At 41.8% G+C, this 24,656-nt stretch overlaps 1 protein-coding gene across 1 annotated transcript in view; it reads left to right on the forward strand.

Moving 5' to 3' along the window:
• The first annotated feature begins 1,690 nt into the window (after window positions 1-1,690).
• KANK1 (KN motif and ankyrin repeat domains 1) overlaps window positions 1,691-24,656 on the forward strand; it is a 131,253-nt gene continuing 108,287 nt past the window's right edge. Inside the window, exon 1 of the mRNA XM_044446593.1 lies at window positions 1,691-1,889. The gene's annotated coding sequence lies outside the window, so the exon portion shown is untranslated. The remainder of the gene's footprint in view (window positions 1,890-24,656) is intronic.

The raw sequence follows: 24,656 nt of genomic DNA on the forward strand, positions 1-24,656 counted from the left end.
AGATGAATTCAATGGTCCAGACTGCCTCCTACCAGCTGTGGCTGATGGCCCAGCTATGCCCCTATCTAGACGGGAATAGCCTGGTTTCAGTAATCTACCCTCAGGTAATCCCTTAATTAGATTACTACAATGCACTGCACATGGGGTTGCCCTTTAAGACTGTTCAGAAGTTGCAGCTTCTGCAGAATGCAGCAACCAGATCAAGAACTTGCAGTGCATGTAAGATCATTTCTAGCTGCATGCATTGGCTACTTTTATGCTTCCAGGCCTAATTCAAGGTGCCAGTTTTAATTTATAAAGCCTTCCATGGCTGGGGACCGCAATACCATTGGGCCACCTCTCCCAACTGCAATCTACCTGGATACTGTGGGGCCTTCCTCCAAGTGCCAACCCTGAAAGAGGCTTGAAGGATGGCAACAAGGGGGACGGTTTTCTCTGTGGCGGTCTCCCATCTATGGAATGACCTTCCCACTGGGCCTACCTGGAGCCAACCTTGTCATCTTTTTGGCATCAGGTTAAGATGGCCTTTTATGCTGAAGTTTTAAAAGACTGAGAGCCAGTGTGGTGAGTGTGTCAATGGGACTCAGATGATCTGAGTTCTAGTCCCTGCTCAGCCATGGGGCCAACTAGGTGACTTTGGGCCAGTCACAGACTCTCAGCCCAACGTACCTCACAGGGGGGATAAAACTGAGAGCAGGAGGAGGAGAATGTTGGGATAGTAATCTAATAAATAAGATAAGCTGGGTTATTCATGGGTTTGAGAGGATCACCCATCCCAGGTGTTTCTCTTTTACATGGTCATTCTGGACTGATTGGCAAAGCAATGCAAAGTGGTGTCAAGATGTGGCAATATTTTTAGGATGCCAGTGAAGTCATGTGTAGTCAGGGTGCTGTATCCTGGCATCTTCAGTGCAAAGATAATTCTTGGGATATCTTTTGGGTCCTTTGGAACAGCCATTTGAGACCAACATCTCCCCGGTTCTGCTACACATCGGATATTTTGGAACTGCTACATTTTCACACAATTTAATCTCTGGTCTTGTTACAAAATAGGAAGTTGATTCCTTAGTTGACAAGCAATGCCAGCCTCTCTGTGTAAGCGCAGGCCAGTTTTTGACCCACACAGAACGTCTCTATGTACAATATGCCAATATCTGAGCCAAGCAGAAGAATCTCGCTGTGAAACTATGGCCTGCGTTAGAGCCACACAGAACTTTTCAGCTGGCCGGAACTGGAAGACAGCCAGTTGCCAGCTGCCATTTGCTCTCTCTATTATGTTAATCTGCTTGACGGTTCATCCCTGCGCGGGGTGGGAATAATTTCCCCCTCCGTCCGACCGAACGCGCTGCTCCCGCCTTGCCCTGACGGCGCCCTCCGCGCCGCGCTCCCGCAGGTCAGCGCCGGCCTTCCTCCCCCACAGCCCAGGGCCGGGGCGCCATGTGACCCGAGGCTCCTCGGCGATGGAATCCCTGGCGGGCGGAGGGGGCGGGGAGCGCGCATTGTTGATTTTGGGCCGGGGCGCGCAGCCGCAGTACTGCCGGCCGGCCGAGCCGGTGCGTGCGTGTGTGTGTGTGTGTGTGCGCCTGTGTGTGCGGGCGGACGAGCGCGCGCGCGTGTGGGAGCTGCTCTGGAGAGGCACGAGCGGAGTTTGCAGGATAAACTCTGAGTCAGTCCCAGCTGCTGCCGCCGCCGCCGCGGCTGGCAGAGCTTGCGCGCTCCTGGAGTCGCGGCTGCTGCTGCTCCGCGGGCGGGCGGGCTTTCGCCGCCAGAAGCCCCCAGTGCCTGGCACGACATTCCCCCCTGAGGACGCCTCCCCGCGTCCCGAGCGCGGAGGCTCGCCGCTGAGGTCCCTCCTCCTCCGCCTTCGCAGCAGGTTACGGACCAGCGAGGTGAGTCGTGCGCCCTTCTGGTGGCACCGGGGGGGGGTTCCTTGTGCCCCCACCGCGCCTCTTTTTCTCTCTCTCCACCTCTGAATGCAAACCGGAGGCGGGAGGGCAGGCGGGCTGCGAGTTGCCTCAAGGGGAGCCCATGGGTAGGTGGCGAGAGGGGCAGGCATTATTCTAATGGGCGCTGGACGTAACAATACACTGTGCGGTGCAAACTGAAGTTTTGTGCTATTGCGGATAGGAAGTTTCCTCTTTTTACAGTCTTCTGCTAGAAAAATTCAGGGCGGTGCTCACGCACTAGGGATGCGGGAGGGGGATGCGCCGGATTCTTGTGCAGTTGCAGGCAGTGCTTAGAATAAACCTGGGGAGAGGAAACTTCGTGGCGCTCCGCCGCGAAGCGTGTGAGGGACGCGGCGTGTGAATGAATCTCGCCCGGCTTTCGCCCTTACAGGACCAAGGCGGGAGGGCCTCCTTCCCCCTGAAAGTGTGGGGCAGCTGGAGGGGATTGTCCCAGATCGTGCACTGCTCACTTGAGGCTGGGGAGGTGGAGTTTTTCGGAGGGTGTTCTTTCCCTCTCCTTTTCCTAAGCGAACCCTTCCCCTTTTGTGCTTCATTCATCTCCTGCACCAGGGGCCGGGAGAGGGGACCTGGGCTGCTGCTTTCGGGCCGTCGTGTTGCTGCCTGCAGACGAGTCGGGCTGCAGCACGCTTTTGGCTCTGGGTTCCCCTTCGCTTGACATTGCCGCGTCCAGGGCCCTCGGGGGAGCGGGCGTGTGCGCGAGCTCCCCGGCTCCCCTGCTCGCTCCTCCCCCGCCCACCTTTCCTCGTTCCTCTCGCTGGCTCACCTCTCCCTCAATTCTCTGGAACCGCAGGGATGAGGGAGGCTTTTGTTCTGGGAACATCAAAGCTTTTTCGGAGTGGGGGGAGAAGAGTACACATAATTTTGGAGGGAGAAAGGTGATGGCTGTCAGCACGTCATTGTGTCGCTTTTCTTATTTTCTTTGCGGAAGAAGAAAAAGAATGAAACTTTCTTTTCCCCTCTCCTGGTTGCTGTGCACGTGAATCTGCTAATGAAGCTGCATTTTATGCATAGCTGGAAGCTTATTGATCGAGTGCTCAGCGTTATTACCCAGAGGTCTGGCTCAAGCAGCCTGTTGAGAGCCTATCTATTAATTAAAATACTTTTGGGGGGTGGGGGGAAGTATCTTTACTTAATTCTGTTTAATTTTACTTGTAAATGGACACACCAACTCAAAGTCCACCATTCTTACTCACTCAAGGGAAGACTTGTATGTGTGCAGGATGTGTGTTATGTAATGTGTGCATCAATTTTATGTCTAAAGAAACCACAGCATTGAAATCTTCCATAACTATTAGATTTGGGAAAAGTTAGTCATTGTATCACAGCTACACCTGTAGGAAAGTAGCAAAACTGTAGCCTTTGGAATTCTGTGTCCAAATAGTCAGTAGTCCACTAAACTTTATATGGCCTTGCTTGCATCAGGAAATCTTCCTAAGGCCATTTATTTAGGGAGAAATTTTGGGGTATACTTTAATATATCTTCTGCAGAACTGCTTCACTCCTTTTCAATGTGTTTGCTGCTGCTGCTTAAGTGAAGTGAAAATGAACACTCCATGGTCCTGACCCCTTCCTGAAATATAGGACAGAAGGGTGTCATTCTGCTATCCCAAGGGAATTAAGCCCATTTCCAAACTTTGCTATTTGAATGGCAATAGGATAAAATGTAGGGCTTGCATAAAGGATTTCCCCTGCTTCAAACCACCTGCTAGATAGTTCCCAGGTCCCTTTTTCTTTTCTGTGGTGGGCTGATAGGTTCTTCCTTTTTTCTCCTTTGGAAGAAATCTTGACAATCATGTCCCTAGAGATAATGCATAGGTCTGCTAGAATCTGTCAGGTCCTGTATTCTGCAGCATACCTGCCTTGAATGTAAGAGCAGATGGCCTACATCTGGAGAGCTGTGAGCATGCATGAGCTCATTTCCGATGTTCTCACTGTAGGTGTTGGACTGTGTGCTGGTTATTCTTGTGATGAGAGAGTAGTTATGGAGATTGCTTTATGTAAGAACTATCTGCTATGGAACCCAGAAGTAATTTATCCTGTAATGAGCAGGAAGGAAATTGTGGTGTTGAAATTCTGGAATGCCCTCACTAAGATGTTTCTCTCCCTGTACTTACTAGGTTTTGAAAAGTTCAAGCAAGTTTTCCATGAATAAAAGCCAGCTGCTTTAACAAGCTTTTGCTTTTGAAACAGCAGATTTCTAAAACTGCTATTTTTCTGTCTTTGGTATTGCTTTTTAAAATGTTTTTTATTTGCAGTTATGTAAAAATGAAGAACAAAAAGAGCAATAGAAAAAGGAGAAACAAATATTGTGCCTATCTAAGCATCTAGATGAAATTGATGAGCGCAGGATCTATGGTCAAATGCAGCAACAACATCCAGGCCATTAAATGATAGGTTGTGGCATTTATCTTCCCAAAATTGAAGTATGAATTCCTTTGCAACTGGATGGGCCCACAGAATCCACTTTGCTGTCCATCTCTTGATCTCCATATCACAGAAATATAATTTTAAAATGAATGAATGCGACTATGATGGGGGGATTAGAATAAAATGTATTGAGAGCCTTTGGGCTATGGAGTGGCACACACATATAACAAATCAATAAATATGAGTATTATAAATTGTTCTGTTGAATGTTACTTCGATGGTATGTTGAACAGTTTTAGTTGTAATTACTGTCTCAATTTTCTGACATAATAGCATTATTATAATAATACTAACCTGAATTATACACCATCTACCAAGTTGTTTCTTTAATAATACTTTAATAATAGTTTTCTTGACAATTCTCAGAATGACTGCTGGATCATTTTGTGTTAATTAAATCACATTTAATTCTAAATTACCAGAAGAGAAAAGAAGTCTACAGTTCACTTATAGCTCCATCAAATTACTTTCCAAAATGCACAATATTAGTTAGTTGTGAAAGGCAACTTTTGGGTGTTATTGCTTTCCTTAGACCGTGAAGATCTTGCATCTCTGATACTAGAGAATGATGTACTTTAGCTCTTGTCTTTGAAAGTGCTGAGTTTCCTAAGTGTTTCCTTTAAACTGCTCTTTGTGACATATATCACAGCTGTTGTTCACTGTCCCCACTACACTGTGCTAAATCTGAGTTCCGAGAGCTTCTCTACAGCAGGCATTGATTGTACACCTGTGATTCCTTATTCTTGGAAGTTACTAGGGCTTTTCATGATGTTACCATCCCCCAGGTCCTGTTTCATGTTTCCATGAGTCTTTTTGTGGGTTTTTTTCCTAAGAGTGAGGAAAGTCTGCTATTAAATCTGGAATTGCAACAAACTGGACCAGAACCCAGTAAAAAGCCCCAGATTTTCCATACAACGGCTATACTAACAGCCCCACCTTGTGGTTGGTTAAATGAAATGTACAGAAAGGCAGGAAAAACCCCCTCAGGAAAAAAAGTCTCATGCAGACACAAAAGGACATATTTTTTCCTCCCAAAATGAAAATGGAAGTAAGAGCCTTGGTTATGCCATATTCATAGTGGGTTCTAACCCACTGCTTTACTGAGTCATCTGTTTTCATTGTGGGAGGGAAAAGGTGTCCTTTACATGGGTTTTTTATCTGAAGTTGGTATTTTTCAGCTTTTCTATGCATCCTATTAACCAACCACAAGGTGGCACTATGGAACAGCTGCTGTATAGCAGAAAAAATTGTAGGGGGCATTGCTCCTCTAGGCTTCAATTTAAAATTTAAATATCAGACTTTCCTCTTTCTAAAACAAAATGAAAACAGAAACCTACTTAAAATGCTGGAAAACATGGGAGGGGCTCTGGAGTACAACACTGTAATGAAAAGGCCCAGCAAACTAACACGGGTGAGGGATCACCAGATCGTAGCAAATGTGTTGTACAGAGATGCCCTTATGCAGTAACTTAGATCCCTCATGTAGAGAAGCCCTGAGAGTGGACAGGCTGCCATGGGAGAAGCGGTGGGGAAAGTCCAATGCCATCCAGTGGCATGTGCCTAAAATGCATCCTTCATACAGAATCAAACCTGGGCTGCGGTCCCTATTCCTACATACCTGAAAGTAAGTCCATTTAACTCCATGAGAGCTACTTCTGAGTAGACATGTCTAGGATTGCCCTGTTAGTGACATTTGCTCACCTGTAGGGCATGAGTCTGCAGCTGAATTCTCGCCATTTCTGTTTATTCTGGATGCTCTCCCTGACTGTCCTGCTATGGCTGAGTCAGGCTCAGTCCTGGAGCAAACTGGGCAAATTGATTCAGCAAAGTCGGAAGGCAGGCAGAGGTGAAGTCAGGCATTAGGCAAGCAGTCTAAACCAAGCACAATCCAAAGAATAGGGTCTGATCAGGAGGCAGCAGCTCAAGAGGTCAGATTCGGGAAGTTAGGTTGCAACATACTGGGGCTGAAATAAAGATATTCCACTAACTAGTGGCTCTGTATAAGTGCTTACTTAGTTAAGCCTCTCAGCCAGTGCTCAGGCACATCTGCTAGCTGTTAGTTGCCTACCTTTGTTCTCAAGTAAATCTTTACTGCTCCGGAGCCTGATAGCCTGATTGCTGCAGGGCTTTGGGCAAGCACTTTCTCTCCACTCCTTGTGGGAAAGGCGCCACTGTGCTTTAGGGCTTTCTGTGACTCCATAGGTGAGGTACAGCCTCAGGGGCCCTGTCTGGGGAGTTCTTCAAGGCTCACTATTGTAGGAGGGTATTGATGTAGCTTCTGTACGTTGCAAGAAGTGCCTGGGGTTTCAGTGGAGTCATTGTGTCCTGCAGGTTCTTCAGGCTGTGCAGCATCAGTGCCTTCATCCATGGAGTCATCCTACCCTGGGTCTGGGTCAGGCATGACAGCTTGTCCTTTCTATGCGAGGACCAGAGGGATCCTTGAGGTCTGATTGAGCAGGGCAGAGACATTCTGTTCTGCAATGGTTACAGGCCGCATTGAAACTTCTTGTGTTTTGGGACATCCTTTGCATATCAGGGTTTGAAAAGAAGTTTTTAAAAACCATCAGCCTGGCTAGTTGCCACAATGGTTACTGTTGGGAGGCTTCTGAGGAAGTCATAAGTGGCTCATTTAACTTCTGGAAGGATGCATAAGCTACAAGTGTACCCTGATTGCAGCCTTGAGATTTCTAAAACTATGCAGTCGTGACTTTCTGTTTCACTCATAGTCAACACAAATGTACTTATCTCTTTCTTGTGTGATATAAATCACTCCTTACTAGTGCAAGCTGGTTGGAGACAATCTTCCTCTCCGCAGTTGGTGGCAGGAGTAGCAACTGGAGCACTGTTAGTTCTGGGAGACTGAGGAAAGCAGTCAGTGTGTGAAAAAAGAGGAGAGTTTTGAGAGGTGCAGAAGCAGAGCTGGAATTGTAGCAGTTGTGAGCAGTCGGCGAATACTGTTGAAAGAGCAATCCTAAGCCTCATTAGGGCTGGAGGATTAGGTATACTTCCTTCTGTTCTAGCTTCTGAGTTTCAGTTAAGCTTAAGTCACCTGATTATTAGCTACAAGCACAGCACCCTCTGGGTCAGTCACAGACTCTCAGCCCAACCTACCTCACAGGGGTTTTGTTGCAGGGATAAGACTGAAAACAGCAGGAGGAGAATGATGCAAGCCTCTTTGAGTTCTTTAAAGAAAAAAAGTGGGATATAAATCTAATAACTAAATAAAGAAGTTGCATTTCAGTTCTGTTTTCCTGAGTAGATTCCCAAGTATGGCATATGACTCACCCCAGGGTAACCTATTTAAAAGGTTCTTGCATATTTCTTGTATACTTGGCAGAGTGACATTTGAGCGGAGAGCTGTTTGTAGGGAATTTTATGTCTGTAGGCAAATTTAATCATTGATATTTAACTGTTGATAAACTTGGAAATATCTTGCCTAGAACTGGAAAAATGTATCACCTGGAGGTCATAAAGCAAAGCCAGATCCAAAAGTGCTCCAAGCGACATCTCTTAAAGAAACATGACCCAATAAGAACAGGAGCAGTTGACTTCTCTGCCATCAATCTGCCTATCATGTGGCTGAGCTTCAATTTATTCACTTTCCTCCAGTCCATTACTGACCTTAAATTGGCATTCTCCTAGCACAGTAATGCAAGGGGAAAGTACACATTTGTTATGTGTCATCTGCACTTTGCTCACACTTTTGCAAGCATGTAAATGGTCTTCTCCAATAGCCTTCATGTAGCTGATAAAATGCATGGGAATGGAGATGCAACCAGGCAATTCCCACAAGGAGAATCAGTAGTTCCCCAGAACCACCTTTTGTGAGGTAGGATTTGAACTTCTGCAGAACAGGGTTACCTTTCCCCAACCCAAATAGCTGGTTCTTCAAGGAATCATGGTGATATTGCTGAAAGAGCTGGGTCATTGCCAAAGTTAGACACTTCTACTGTGTGTTAGTCCCGGGACCAGTTATCTGCTAGGGTGACCAAGACAGCTGACATTCTAACTTGTTTCCAGAAGCCAGTACGAAATGAGATGGTAATCAGCAAAGATGATGTCTACTGCTGCTCAGTCATCTTGGTTTGAGTGGAAGAGTCTACCTCAGGCCAGAATGGGAACATATGTATTTCAGTGGCAGAGTAAGTGAGTACTTTAGCATGAAATTATTTATTTCCCTAAAGTTTGCAAAGCTTTCTGGTATTGCTCCACAAATAATCATGGCTATTGTACTGTAATTCAGAGGAGTTGGAAACTTATGCTCCCCTACAGTGTCAACATCAGTTGAAGCTGAAGCCTTTCTTTGGCTCGTAGCCCAGAGCACCTCAGTAACCTTGGCATTGTATGATCCATTTAGAAGTATTTGCTTTGACAAAAAATAAAAATCTACTTGTGTCTTGTATTTATGAATGAAACAAAACATAGTCAGCTTCTTTTTCTATTTTCTAAACTGTAAAACCTGTTTGCCTTTCCATTCTTGCTCTGTATGGCCTGTCTTAAATAATAGATATAGGTAGTGAAATGAAAATCCCTAATGAAGAATTTGCTTGGTAACTGATACAAGCTCCTTTTGCTGCTTGTTGTGTAGGAAGAGCTGTCAGAAATGAGCATTATTTCATGCCTTCAGTTTTATAAAAACAAATTAAGTTAATTGTCTAAAGTTGTAGACTTCTGCTGTCAGCAGCATTTGCTAGACTTCAGTAGGTTATTTAAGTAAATGCAATTAAGGAACAGAATTTAATGAGCTTGCACATTTACATTGATATTAACCTTTTACACATGCCTGTAATTTTAAAATGACATGGAAGACATTGTGTTTTCTAAAAATAGTATGTAAAGTCCAAGAAAGTATATGTGAGTTTATCATTTTAGCTCCTTATCAGTTAAAATCACAGTTAAATAATATTTACTGGTAAACATTACATATCTGTGCTGTCTGTTTATGTATGTATGTCTTTATGTTTTTCTTAAGAATTATAGAAAAACTAAGCAGTATATGAACAGGTTCTAGGTTCTGACTTCCAACTTTCTCCACCCAAATTCTAGGGTAGGAGTACAGTGTAAATACAATGAAATGGGTTGCCTAATTGACTTGATGTCTGCTGTATGCAAATAATGTGCACATTATACATGATAGGCAGGTTATTAAACAAAATAGTTTGTGCAGTTCAGCTCCTTGAGCCACCTTGAATACTATTTTTGGTAGCAAGATGTCACTCAGTGTATTTTTTGTATTTTTGTATTTAATGGTAATTTATTATGTTCTATTGTATTTCAATGTATTTTATTGTGTTGTAAGCCGCCCCGAGGCTTCGGCAAGGGGCGGCATACAAATGTAATAATAATAATAATAATAATAATAATAATAATAATAATAATAATAATAATGGGACATTAATTTAAAAGTCCTGATTCAGTCCTTATGACTATATTAATTGTTCCTCAGCATTGCTAAACCTAAAGCCAATAAACTTGTGGATAGAGCTTTTATTTAAGATTGAAGTGCTAGTCTATGTCTTCAGGTTCACACAAATGAAAACCATTGAGCCATTGTTTCTGTTCACATGCTGTAATTACTTTTAAGAACCATGAGCCATAATTCTTCCTAATAGATGCAAACAAATAAAATAATCTAACCTAAAGAATCAAATAAGATTCTTTCTCCAGTGATCCCTGAAACTAAGATTGCATCTAGAAAGCACTACCATGCTTTTTCATGTTGTGTTTTGTGGAAACATCTGTGTTTAAGTGACATCTTTCAATATTCTTGCCTTGACCGACACATTAATGACTTCAAAAATTGGATTTTTTTTCTCTTAAGTAATTGGCAATTATGTAGAGAAGCATTTAGATTTCCCCTGGGGCAGTGAAGAAGAAATTAAAGAAGCCACTTAGGGCTCCTCTAGGTATCTTGTGTCTCCCATGACCAATAGGAAGTCTTCAAGATGATGATCTATGTCTGCCTTTCCCAACCATGTGTTCTCAGATGTGTTGGACTGCAACTCCCATCATCCCTAGCTATCACGATTCCATCTGGGAAGGTACCATGTGCAGAAGATTGTCCATCAACTGCTTGAAAGTTGAATAAGTGTAATGGAAATTGAAGTGCCTTGCATGCAGTGATAACAAGCCCATTAGCACAATTTTATAATATCTAAGTACAATTTGGTCCTGAAGAGTATTCTAGATGTCCTTTGTACTCCTAAAAGGTGTGATCTGACTAACAAAGATCTGGGTTCTTTGGTAAGCTGGGTTCCATTTTCTTAGAGGAGCTGGAAGGTGATGCTTCCTCAAATAGGCTGTGCATGTGCTGTCCAGGGTAAGATGCTATGATGTTTTGAAAGAAATTAGTCCCATTGGCCGGGGAACTGCCCAGTCAAAACTGTTCAGAATGCTTAAAACACTCACAAATAGCAGCTGCAGATTAGAGAAATCTAAGAATTCTGTTTTTGATCAGATTTTATTTCAGAACTCCCTTCCTGACTGAACTCTGATGGAATCTGCAGTTAAAGTTCATATATTTCCATGCCTGCATAGAAATTTCAACAGCATGCAAAACATGCAAAAAATGTTGATGCTTCTGAAAAATGCACACAAATGTGCTTTAATATATGTGAGAAGAATTCATTGTATTGCAGCCCCATAACTAGAGGCATCACTGAATCAGAATCAATTCGATTCCTAAGCTGAATCTAGTAGGCTTATAATTTTCATTGTGTTGTGAGTCCTGACTTTGAACCATTAGCTTTTTCATGAGTGGTTAACAATTAACATATATTTTATATGCTTGTATGGCCTACATGACTAAACAACAAAGTTCCACAATTCTCCATCACAGTATTAGCAGCATGCCGAATTGTGCAATGCCTGCACACTTCTGTTGCTGCTTCTGTCTATTCCTGTAGTTGTTGCCTCTCCCTGTGATCTGTGTTGATCTGTTGTAAAAAAAAAACACCTGTGATAAGAGGCAGTTGAAGGTGGACTGTGTCGTGAAGCAAATCATAGTACACAAGACAGAAAAGAATGTCATACACTGTGTGCTACATTCCCAACATGAAATCTGGCGACACACATGTGCAAAATGGTAGCACTGTGAAATCACATAGTAATCGAGAACTTGCATCCAAGTTTAAAATGCTCTTGAGAAAAGCAGTGATGTTGGAGACCTTAAGCCTGAATGTGCTGCATACTTTTGTCCTAGGTGGGTTGGTGAGCTTGATATAAATGTCTTTGGAAGACAGAAACCTGGGTCTCAATGGCTGTCATGTTCCAGAGTGCTCTCATCATTTTGCACTAGAAAAAGACCAAAATAATCAAATGAGGCTATTTCTGAAAAAGCGGAAAAATGAAAGAAAAAAATAATGGTTCTGGTGGAGGGGTACATGAAGGGTGATTTTTAAAAATTATTTCTTTTGTGAATTTTGTTTTTTTCCTTTTATTGTATGATTTTTGTATTTGTACTCTTTAAAAAATAAAATTATAAAATATTAGTAGAGGCCATTATCTTGATTATGTCACTTGCATTTGAAACTACTGCAGCAACAACAGAAATCTATCTTTGAGGTATCTAATTAGGAAAATTATATTGTATTTATTTATTTATTTATTTAAAATGTGTATGTCACCCAATTGTTCCACAGCACTTCTGGGCAGCTCACAACCACAATATAAAAATACAATACTTCCTCAAGGAAGTCTTTAATGTGCAACATGTGATTTGATTTTGCCTAGCCAGGGATAATTCTGTGGTTTTCTTCAATTTCAGCTGGTTCTGATTTCAGAAGTCATACTCCCTTATGTGTGAAATGGGAACAGTCAACAATTTTCTGTTGTCATACTGCAGTTGAGAAGAGAAGAGTAGAGCTTTACATTACATGTATTACTCTTTTATATTGGAGTTTGTGCACTGCTGAAATTGTTCTTGGGTCAAAAATTAATTGCTTTGTTTTTAAATACAAAATGGGAACGGCTGATCTCCAGGGAAGAGAATGAAGTGAATTTCCTGTTATCTTCTGTAAGGTATTGTGAGGCTATACTATGCTCCTTGGATTTAATCATAAACTTTTTCTGGTCAAAGCGAAGAGAGAGTAAGTTATCCTGGGAAGCTGGAAAACCCACATCACAAAAATCAATGTAGTTTTTGTGGGGAGCCATAGATGTTACTGAATGCTTGTTTAGTGCTTGCGGTGTGCTGTGTGCCATGGAAGCCATCTTTTCTCCCCTTGTAATCCCCTTTGCCAACCGAAAAACTGGTCAGGAAGTTTCTAGACCTCTGTAGCAGTTTTTCAAGATGTGTAAGCGGCTGCAGGCATAATCTCCATTTTTTGGGAACTGTTCCTGTGAATGTAATGGTAACAGTTGCAGACAACCAATATGATATGTAGAGTTTACACATTTTTGAGTAGTAGAGATGGAGCATTTTGGAGGAAATGTTGGGAATGGAGTTAACTCATTTAAAGAACTTCAGGTCTCAGAATGAGAATGCCAATGCAGAAGTTTGAGCTCTTGAGTTGTACAAGTTCTTTTGCCCGGTTCAGCTTGAATACCAGGCCAACCCTTTTGTGGAGAAGGCAAACTTAGTCATGGGTGCATGTCTGACAGTTCACATGAGCCCTGTCACACACTGGGGTCACAGAATTGTTCAGCCATGAAACTCAGTGGATGACTAGGTTAATCTACCTTGCAGGGCTGTTGTTGTAAGTATAAAATGGAGGAGAGGATAATATAAGCTGCACTGGGTTCCTTGCATGGGGAAGAAAGGCATGTTGTAAATGTAATGTAATAGTATTAATAATATATAAACAAATAGCATCCATACACAGACACTACCCTCAATATATGTATCTAGTTGTTTAAGCAATTGTAAACAATAAACAGTAAGAAAATCAAGGGTTTGATTCAAACATCCTGTACTGGCAAATGCCTTAGAGGACAGTTTTTGCTGAAGAGATAAGAAAGCTGGCATCACATGAGCCTTGTTAAGTAGCTCCATAATCAGGGGGCCAGCACTGACAAGACTCCCTCTCCCTTTTTCTGAGCTGCTTTCAGAGCACGTGTCTGGATGAGGAGGACTTCGGATGATGAGTGTAGTAAATGGGTTGCTTCTTGCTGAAAAGTTACTTTGTGCCTAAAACTAAGCATGTTTAAGTTCTACAGTAACCACCAGACTTTGTAATTGGTGCTGCAGAAATCTTTCAGTTTATGCTGCTTCCAGTAAAGATAAGCTTACCCTGCGAGGCGAGTCATTGTGTAATCCAAGCAAATCCTAACATGTGACAAGACCCTTTTTCTAATCCTATCACTGCATTAAGGTTACTGTTGATCATTAGAATAGATTCTTCAACTAAACCATGTCTAGACAACAAAAATCCTAGCTTCATTTGAAAAGAACAAGGCAACAATAACAGCAATGACTTCATGTAAGTGTAGTAGATACTGGCTTTTGCTGCCTGTCTCTGATATGAAAAAAATATTTGAGGAGAAATGTTTAAGAGCAATAACCTGAAGTGCAGGAAACTTACTTTGTGCACATGTGAAAGAGTGAGTGAATTGGCCTTACTGGGAATGAAGGTCCTGGAATAACTTCATGAAAAGTACAAATGGCAAAGGATTGTTGTTGTTAGTCGCGAAGTCGTGTCTGACCCATTGCGACCCCATGGACAACATTCCTCCAGGCCTTCCTGTCCCCCACCATCCCCCAGAGTCCACCCAAGCTCACACCAACTGCTTCAGTGACTCCATCCAGCCACCTCATTCTCTGCCATCCCCTTCTTCTTCTGCCATCTATTGGCAAAGGATACTGAAGCTAAAGAAAGAGAAGGAGAGGAGGATATTACAGAGATGTAGAAGCATGAATGAAAATGAATAGAACTCAGGAGCAGAAATTGAATTAAGAACCTGCTGCTAAGTGTCCTGTGTATATCAGGACACATGCACAACAGGTTTCAAACAAGTTGCAAGCCAGCACCCTTGATGAATGAGATTGCAGCTATCACAATTTAAGAATAACTGAGATCAAGTCAAGACTAAGCACATTGCAGTCTGTTACAAAAGGACAATATATGGCAAGACTACTTGTCTGACTTAAGACAATGTCCTACCAGTCAAAAACATTTTAGTGTTTGCTTTCCATTCTTATGCATAAGCTCCTCCACAGTAACCTCACCAATTTAATTACAAGTCTGCAAGTAGAGGGACTTAGGAAAATTATGCAAAATTGCCCCTCTCCCTAATTGTTTTAAGTCAAACAAACTCTTGAATGCATTTACATGGAAGTAAAACCTGTCAGCTCAAGTCCATAAATGCTAGTGAGGACTATTTCTCATATTGCTACCATGAACTGAAGGTTACCTGGATGCTCTAAAATCTACATAAAGGACTTATTCCCCATCTTTTCAAGTCTGCCCCAAGCAAAGCTCTGGACTTCCTTTTCTAATCTAACTTTCTTGGAGACCTGCGTTAAACAGGGTTGGACCTGATGGCCCTCTTGGCCCCTTCCAACTCTACGATTCTGTATGTTATGCAATCATTCTCAAGAACGTAATTAAGATAAACGTAATTAAGAGTCCTGAGATAAATGTTCAGGACGCTCATGTTTCAGAAAATGAAATTGGGAATGTTCCTATGGCCTTGGAACAGCTCGTTTGTTTTCTGTACTGTTGACAAGTACAATGAGCACGTACATACACAGCATGAAAGAGTGCAAATCTATTAGAAATGGACAAGCTGTCAGTCAGCATGCACTAGTATTAAATAACAGCACTTCTGCTAAGTAACCAACTAATTATCACTTGAATTGAGGAAGCAGAGAATCCAGGCAAACTCAGTAAAAAACAGAAAACAACTCTGAACCATGCAAGGGAAATACAACACACGTCTTCCGTTGCCTTCCAAAATGGAGTTTAGGACCCCCCATTTTTTTTTTAATCAAGCAGGCCAGAATTGTTTCTCATTCACTCCCTCTCCCATTAAATATAGTGATTGGGAAATGGATGTTGAGGTGTGGAAAGTGCTGCAACACTTGTGGAGATAAGAATTATGGATCAGCTGAATCTTCTTTCCGAGTCACATTAATGTGTAATTGCTGAACACAATAAGGCAATTAGTTTCTTGTTAATGTATATAAACATTGGTGTCTTCTGATTTTAGAGGAATTTATTGGCTGCCTTGTGGCAGGCTGTTAATGACATCTCAGTGACTAGCTGACAATACTTTATTAATGTTACTAATTAATGTTTGTTGAATTTAACATCTTGTAGTGCCATTTACTGTTTCTCTCCTCTCTGTTCTTCCCAGGCCCCATCTTTATGCAGGAGTTGCTTTATGCCTTATGTCTAGCTGACATAATATCCACAGAACTGCCTGGAAGGGCCAGAATTGCAGATTCCCCTTTAATTAATAATACCAGATGCTAACAAATGTGCTGCTAGTGGGAGTAAGGAATGTTGTTCTCTACCACCCACTACAAGGGAGTTCAGGAGAAAGCTGTGAATAAATGCTTTGCTTGTATGAAGCTCATGAGGTCTTGCACTTCATTTTCATTAAATACCTTTTCAGGTTAAATCAAAACAAAAAAGTAAACCCACAAAAACAACTGCATTCCTGCACTTCCAGACTGCAATGCAGTCTGGTGTTGTGGTGACCATTTGTGACAGCTGTTTAAAGGCCCCTTTCTTACCAGGAATTAATATTATTTGGAATACTTGAAAATTAGCATCTTACCTACCCCAACTCTTTGTTTTTGAATTACAAGGTTTGTAAGGATGCAGTCCTATGCAAGATTAAACAGAAGAAGGGTCTGCAACTCCTATGAATTTTTCCTGTCTATACCTGCATTGGATTGCTCCTTTAGTAGCTTTCCTACTGTAGTTCTAAGTTTCTGAATGAACCATTGTTTTAGCAGATAATTTGGTAGTGTGAAGAAACAAGAACCAGAGAGCTGTGTTTGTGAGAAGAAAAACAAAAAAGCGTATGTTCAGAAGTGTGTGTGTGTGTGTATCCATGCAGGTGTGTGAGCAAGAAACAAGTGGGGGGTTAATGTAAAATAAGGGGAATGTACTCCCATGTTTTGTTTCCTTGCCCCTTCAGATGTCAGTGTTTACTATTTCATATTGCATTGAGGGTGAGTGGGACAAATCACATCTGCCATTATAGCTGGTAATTAGAGAGGATGCAGGTTTATTATTTACCTGGCTATTATTTATTTATTTGTGCTGCTACATTAGCCCACACTTGGGCTCTTTGAGCTCTCTCTCTCGGGCTCTCTGAGGGTCTGTTGCTTATATTCAGAAAGTGGCTGAAAAGATTGATCTGAAGCTTAAACTTGGCTAGATACAAGATGCAGGGTGGATAAAAATCAATGATTTTTTAAAAATAAAATAAATTGTTATTTTTAATTTAAATTGGATTCTTAAAAAATAAAATGTTTTTTGAAGAAAAATCTATCTAACGATAGTTTTAAGATACATTATGGTGCAAAGATTATTTATCATGAAATAAGGATTAATTTTTAGTTACATAGCATGAGGCTATATATTCATGCAATATTTAATTTTTGTGGTAAATGAATTCCACTAATCCATTCACAATGTTATGCTCTTGCAGAAGTTTCTGTAAGATTATTGGGCAATTTTTCTATCTAGAAGATATCACAGATGCAACTTGGTTTTGAAAACTGTAAAATTGAAACTCTGAATTTGGGTCTGAAGTGATTACATGCCTTCTCTTTACAGCAAAAATGTTGTAAAAACATACATAATTGAGAAAAAGGCCTTAATCTTATTGTTTCTTTGCAAAACTTTGTGCACAGAATCAAGCCCTTTTGAAGGATATAGCCAGGGTAGAGTCAGTGCAGCGTAGGGCCACAAGGTTGGTGGGCGCCTCGATTCATATGAGGCGAGACTGAGGGAAACGGGTCTTTTCAGCCTTGAGAAGAGAAGACTGAGGGGATCTGTTGGCGACATATAGGTACATGAGGCGGTGTCACACGGAGGTGGATAGAGACCTGTTCGTCCCTGCAGAGGAGGGCAGGACATGTTCCAGTGGAGCAAAGCTCAGGGAACCAAGGTTCAATTTGGATGCCAGGAAGTACTTCCTGACAGTTAGGACCCTGAGGGTATGGAATGGGCTTCCATGGGAGGTGGTTGAGGCCCCATCAGTGAGGGTGTTCAAAGATAGGCTAGACATGTACATGGTAGGCATGTCACGAGTGGAGCCAGCTGGTGCCAGGGGTCAGACTAGATAGCCCGGGAGACCCCTTCTGACTCACTCTGTTTCTATGTTTCTTAAGTGATAAGTTTCAAAAAATTTAGCAGACGATAACTGTTGGAAGTGGCAGTGTGTGAGTATGAGGAGCTACAAGTCTTTGGATCTTTTTGTGTACAGCCTGAGGTTTATCATATTATTCTTTCCCTGGAGGAAAAAACCTATAATGGCAGCAGGCCATAAAGGAGACCCATTTTGGGAATATTTTAATGACATTCCTCTATAGGCATGCATGTAAATTATGCAGAAAAGCATAATTTCAGTCAATTTGATTTAAATCAAATCATCTACCCAGACAAGGTCAGTTGTGGAATGGGCTATGCTGATTTTGAGATAGAAAGGGTATGAAATTGCTTGTTTATATGAGTTTAAAGCTTGACAAATGGCCTCCAACCGTTCAAAAGGCATTGTCTGTTTTCTTTTCATAGATTCTTCCGGGGTTACACTTTAAGGGTCTGTTTTTCTCTGTACAACATCTTTTGGGAAATGATTTGTTGTGCCATATCAGTGGGAAGGTCTACTTGCTGCAGTACAGTGACTTGTTTCTTCTTTATCTATAAACTGCAGTTATTCAGAATATGTAGGATAATTTCAGTAGCATAGGTTCCATGGGCAAGTTTGCATGATGTGGCAATCCACCCTGGAAATGAGCTACATGGTATAGGTTGACTATGGAGCAACCCACAGTGCATCTGGCAGACTTACCAGGCTTGTTCTGTCTCCTTCCTTCCAGGCCTCTAAGCAGCATCCCAGGATCCTGTGCAGCAGAAACTGGCTTACCTCCTTCCCCTGCTCCAATTGCAATACCGTTTTAGTTCAGCATTTTTCCCCAGAGCCCCATGTTGGCTTGAGTTACAGCCTCCAACAGTGCCAGTGGCGAGAGATGGTAGGAGCTGCCGTTCAGCAACATGTGAAGGGCCACACGTTCCCCATCCCTGGCCTGAATAAGGTGTGTGAACAACACAACCATTAACAGCTGTAGTTTCTCAGCATTTAGAGCTTGAGCAAACATGGGAAACACCTAGCATGACATGTTAAACCAAAAGGGCTTTTGAGTTGCATATTGAAACTATTAATCTTTGCACTATCTTCTTGGATTGCATTTTATAAGGAATAGGTGGTTCCCTGAAATATTTTGATCCACTTTGATCTGTTGTTAACTGAAATAGCAGATCTTCAGTGTACAAAAGTGCATGCTGTTTGTAGCATTGCTTTATCTGGTTTGCTATTATGCTTTCATCTTATTGAATTAATGAAAACAAAGTTTCTGGCATGCTGCCTTTAACTCTTAGAGGAGAACAAATTATTCAGTTCTTCCTAAAATATGCACACTTCTGCACTTAAATGGTTCAGAAGGTGATGCACACATGTGTTATCCCCCTTTATGAAAAGAAAAAAAGGGTAACCTAGTATTAGCTTTCCTACTTTTGTAGGTGTGAATATACTGGGTCTCTTTTCACTCTTCCCTGCCCCCAGTGCCAATTCCCAGGCAACGGTGACAGCTGGTCGGTGTCCAAAGACCTTGCCTGTTGTTTAAACTTGTATCAGGAAATGATTTGTCAGAAGATCAAAGCCCTGGTGGGGTGAATGAACTGCCTTTCCAAACCACAAGTTTGGCCTGAATGTAAATATTCTCTGACATATTTATGAGGCCTGTCAGTGCTCTAGACACATGAATGATTTCTGGGTTTCACACAAATCTGACATTTCTAATTTTATGCAGCAGTTCACGGGGGCTAATCAAGCTTGTATTTTAGAGACACAAAGTGGCAGGAGGTGAATGGTGAAGTTCTTAAAATACCAAGAAGTAACAAATTTAATGACATTGAAAGGATGTGGGATTTCTACATGTGATTTTTGTTTTATGCTGTGAAACACTTTCCATATAATCTCAGAAAATGCTACAGCCATAATGGTAGGTGAGACAATGTTTGTGGCAATAACTTTGATAAAAGTAATGTCATAATTTATACTTTAACCAGTATAATTCTTCTGAGATATCATAATGATTATTGCACATGAGTACCTTCTTCTGTTGTAGATGTAAATCAGTTTCTCATTTCACTGTGTCTGCTACACTGAACATTTGAAACAGTTAAATCACAATATTTTATCATTTACTGTTATGATACTGAATAAAGTTTAAAAGCAAAAATATGAAGACCACTTTCTGGGTTTCATATAAGAACAAATAAGATTTGAGTACACGCATCAGATATTCTACCAGTGTAGTAACACCTTTTTGGAAATAGATGTGCATTAAATACTTTATTTATTTATTCATAGCTTTTATAAGCTGTTCTTTCAGCAAAAATGCTCTCAGAACAGAGTACAATGGATAAAATCCATATAAAACATGACATGACATAAATAAGTTGGATGTCAATAGGACATCAACAATGTCCAATAGTATTCAACATCAGAAAAAATGGTTAACAGATGATGATGATGATATATAGCACCAATATAACAGCTAATCACTGTACACCAATGGCAATATGAATAAAAATCAGTATAAAATTGAGTCATACTTAACAGTCAAAATACCAGGAAAATAAAAAGGTTTTGGCCAGGTGCTGAAATGTATAGAGGGTCAGTGCCAAGTGCACCTCCCTGAGGAGCTGGTTCCATATTTGTACTTGTTTTTAGGAACCTAGTGAGGAGTCTAGACTGCTCCTTTGTAAGTTCCTGGAGAAGCTGTGTAGGTACGTTCTTCTTCCTTCCAAATACTGCTCTTAATTAGTACGCTTGCATCCCTCTTCAACTAAACAATATTTTCAGTGTCTCTTACACTAAACTGGTCAAATTAATGTCTCTAAGTAGCAGAGGGCGGCATAAACAATAAAGAGCCACAGGACAACTTACAGCAATACAGTCTGGCAGCCACCAGATGTTCTTAAGTACCATTGACCATGATGGGTGGGAGTGGTGGTCTGACACACCTGGAGAGGCTGCAGGTCCAGGAAGGCTGCATTGGTATGTGGAATGGCAGGGCACTTTCTACTCCATGTTTTTCTTCGTCTACCCCCTGTGATAGTTGCTACTCACTTCCCTGAGTAGTGAGAAAGTCCAGGAGCTTCACCGTATCATTTAACTTCCTTTGCAGAGGAAAGAACTGTAGTTTATTTACAAATACAGTTACTGAGCATAATTAATTTTTTGTTTGTTTAGTTGCAAAGTCTTGTCTGACTTGCCATTACCCCATGGACAACATTCCTTCAGGAATTAAACGCTTACTGTTTCCACAAATAGCAGTGTTTAGAAAGCAGTTTGTGTCCCTCAGGACTTCACCCCTAGGCTCACTTACCATCAGCTCTTCCTTTATCCCCATTTGGAAGAGCACAGACCTCAGGCTGTGGACTTGTAGTGAAATTGTGCTTTCAGGGGGGCAGCCACAGCAACTGAGCTGTGTCAGCATTTTTCTGTCAGGTCCCAAATAAGCAGTAATCAACCCAAGCAGATTCTGTGAGTACATTAAATGGAATATTTGTTCAATAAAATAGCCGCAGCACCAGTTTGTCTAGTGTTACTTGATTGTACACATAGGCTAGGCTGGGTTTTCATCACCTGTGCAGAGACTTCTGGGTTGATGCCTTAGTCTTGACAGTGGGTTGTTCCTTAACAGCTTGGAACCTGTCTCAATTAAAAAGAGATTATATATTGTTGCTGTTTTCCCTGAAGATTATAATATACCACAGAGTCAGATTTGAAATTTTCACAGCAAAGATAAAAGCTTTTTAACACCCTGACACCCTTAAAAAAAATCCTTGCTCTCAAATTGTGTTTTGGCTCAATCATTCTAAGTCTTGAATCACTACACTCAGGAAATAATAAAATTATGAACTATCAAATCTCTCCTTAACCTTAAAGATTAAGGTCAATACCTTTAGTGTGGGGGTAGGCAGTGTGGTCGGACATCTTTCCTGTCAACCACTGAGGTGCCCAACCCCCATCATTATCTTGCCGGCAGCTGTGATTGCTTCAAAGCAAAGCGAGGGCCTCCAGCTGCTGTCATCTTCAGCTCCCTTAATGCCCTCATGCCACATGTGGGACTCAAACAGATTGCTAAGAGATAACGATAACAAGTGGTTGCAGGCCAGTACTTTCCTCTGCAGAGCACCCACCACAAGGAAAAGGAAGGGAAGAAGTAAAAATTATTCTTGTCATGTCTGTCTGGTAAGTTTTATCATAGGGTAGGGGCTAAAGAGAGCGGTGGAAATTAATGAGAGTTGGAGGGCTGGGAAGGGGAGTTGTAAACCAGCTTAGGGGTTGGGGAACAAGCAGGGAGGAGGAAGAAGGGCAAGTAGCCAGAAGGGATTGGGGAGCCAACAGGAAAAAATTGAGCTGTTGGGGTTATGGGGTGTTTTGAGCTTGCTTTGTCTGAATGCATTAGGGCTACATATGAGATGGATGGACGGACAGATTTGGGGGGATTTTGGAAAGTTCCTGAAAGAACGCATTCATACACGCATACACACTAGTGGCGAAGAGGACGTACATGTGCTTAAACATTTATGTATGTGAGCATCCATGTGTGATGGATAGATGGTATGGATGAGAATGGATGGAGGATGTCTGCTGTATGTGATAGAAGGTCTGTCTATGAGTGCTAAGTTGGGATGAGAAAGAAAAAGAGATGTGGGGGATGAATTGACTGGCAGGCGAAGGCTGTGGGGAGAAAGAGTTTGCCTTCTATCAAAAAAACTCTTGTTGGGGCTGAAAACTATGAGTTTAAAGGAACATAGAAGGCCAGAGCAAACCTTTGCCTTGAATTCTGTTTGGGTGGATTACTGGTCCCTGTGGTGAATCATGCTTCTCCTGGCAGCCATTTTGTGGTGCTTGGCAGGACAGTTTCTCAAAGTGTCAGATAGGTCCCCAGGCCCAAGATTATTACCTACACCTATTTTACTGGGAAAATGAATAACTAATTTCTCTAGTCCTGGTTGAATTACCAAGAAAAATGAGGGAATATTTTCATTTGGGCAATTTAGTGTTTTGTTGAGAAGGACAAGATTTAGAGCAGGGTGAGGAACTTTGGAGTACTGGGGGGCTGCACTTCCTCCCCTGCCAGAAATGACTGCTCTGCAGGAATCACAATGTTTCTTCTGGGAAACAAAGATGCATGTGCCCTTTGTTTTCCATCAGACTCTCTGGGAGTTGGTGGTGTGCGCGCCACATGGCTGTGGCAGTTTGCGAGTAGTACATGAACTGTGTGTTGCCCAGACTCCCTGCTTTAGAGTCTTTGGGAATTTTCCTTTGGCTAGGTATTGAAGTGGATGGATAATGTGTTCAGTTCTGGTCTCTGAGCAGAATCCAACAGGGTGCATCTCTTCTGCCATGACAATTGAGTTGTGCATGAAACATTCACTGTTTGTCCAACAGCCACTTCTGAGGGCAAGCCAAAATGAATGGAAATTCTCATTTCTGGAAGGAAGTAGGTTGGTGGAGCTTGCATAAGGGAGCTCTACCAGATTTCCTTCTTCCAGAAAATAACATTTCTGTCTGCCTTGAGTCTTTTGCTAGGACGTGCTAAATTTCCTTTGTGTGGGTGGTTGGTCCCACTCACACAATGAAATTGGCAGGAACTAGTGTTTGCAGAAGGGAACTGAAGGAGGACATAAGCACGTCCTTGGATTCTACCCACTCAACTGCAGAAAGGCTACTGTAGAGCTGAGAAAAAGGAAAGGATCTGGAGGAAATGTTCGTGTTTACTTTAAAGAAAGCTGAATAATAGGGACTTAGAGATATATATTTGCATAGCATAAAGAAAGTGGTTAGGGAGGCTGTTTTCTCTGTCACTCATAATACTACAGTGTAGCTAAATGGAGATTCAGAACAGACAAACGGAAGTAAAAGGGAAGTACTTATTCACCTATCTCATACTTGAAATAAGGAGTTTGCTCCCGTAAGATGTATGAATGGACACTAGCTTGGATGACTTTAGAATGGAATTCAGTAAAAAAAGTACATTCATGAAGGACGAACCATTCAGTGGCTATTACGATAATGTCCAATCTCAGACAGTATGACTCCAAATGCCAGTTGCTGGGGGTATGAGTGGGAGGACACGAGTACTTTCAGGTACTGTTTGTGGGCTTCCCATAGTCCTCTGGGTGCTCACTGTGACAACAGATAGTTGGACAATAGGCCTGATTCAGCTGGGCTCTTTGTGGGTTTTGTTCTTACGTCATCCCATATAATAGGTGTTCACCAGGCACACCCAGCATCTTGGGGGACTGGAGCCTTTCTTGCCATCTGAGTGAGAGATTAATGATAGTGGTTTTGGTGGGTGTGTTTTCAAGAGGTCTATGTTAACACACCAACTTCTGCTTCACATAAATATTTCACATGCATGCATGTGAAACTGCAGTATAAGCAGAAGGTTGCAGGAGATAAATTGCTTCATTGGATTTTCTTTGCTAAAGAAACAACTATTAGAAATAGTGCATGAGTTTACTTGACATGACAATACTCCCTGAAAATCTGATATGTAGTCTGGGGTATTCATAGATAAGCATGAATTGTCCCTGATTCCTTCCCCCTCAGTCCTTCACTGGTATCCTAGGGGACCTGGTGGCTGAAGATGCCTTGTCTTCTGTCCCTACTCCTTTCTGGTCACAGCTGCAGCATTTTTTTCTTCCTTTTGTGATCTTTTTGAAATCTCTGCCAGTGACAGCAATTGATAGTCCCTCTATGGTGCCCAAGTGATAAATTGGAGCATCTCTTCAAATGCAAAATGACCCATCAATCGCACATCCAATTTATAACTTTTATAAATATTTTTTTTACTTTTAAAAATCTGCATAACTTATTTTTAAATATTAAAATACTCTTAAAATGCTGGCTTTAAAATAGTGTGTGTGTGTGTTTCAATATAAAAATTAAATGTATTTGGAGAAAATTCCTGCTTCAGTCACAAACAGGAGTATTTTACAATACCACTTGAAAACTGACCCAGGGCCCATCAGGGACAAGGCCAAACTTCCATGACAAAACATG

This window comes from Varanus komodoensis, unplaced genomic scaffold (assembly GCF_004798865.1).
Source record: "Varanus komodoensis strain SLA01 unplaced genomic scaffold, ASM479886v1 scaffold5, whole genome shotgun sequence".
Classification (NCBI taxonomy): Eukaryota; Metazoa; Chordata; class Lepidosauria; order Squamata; family Varanidae; genus Varanus; species Varanus komodoensis.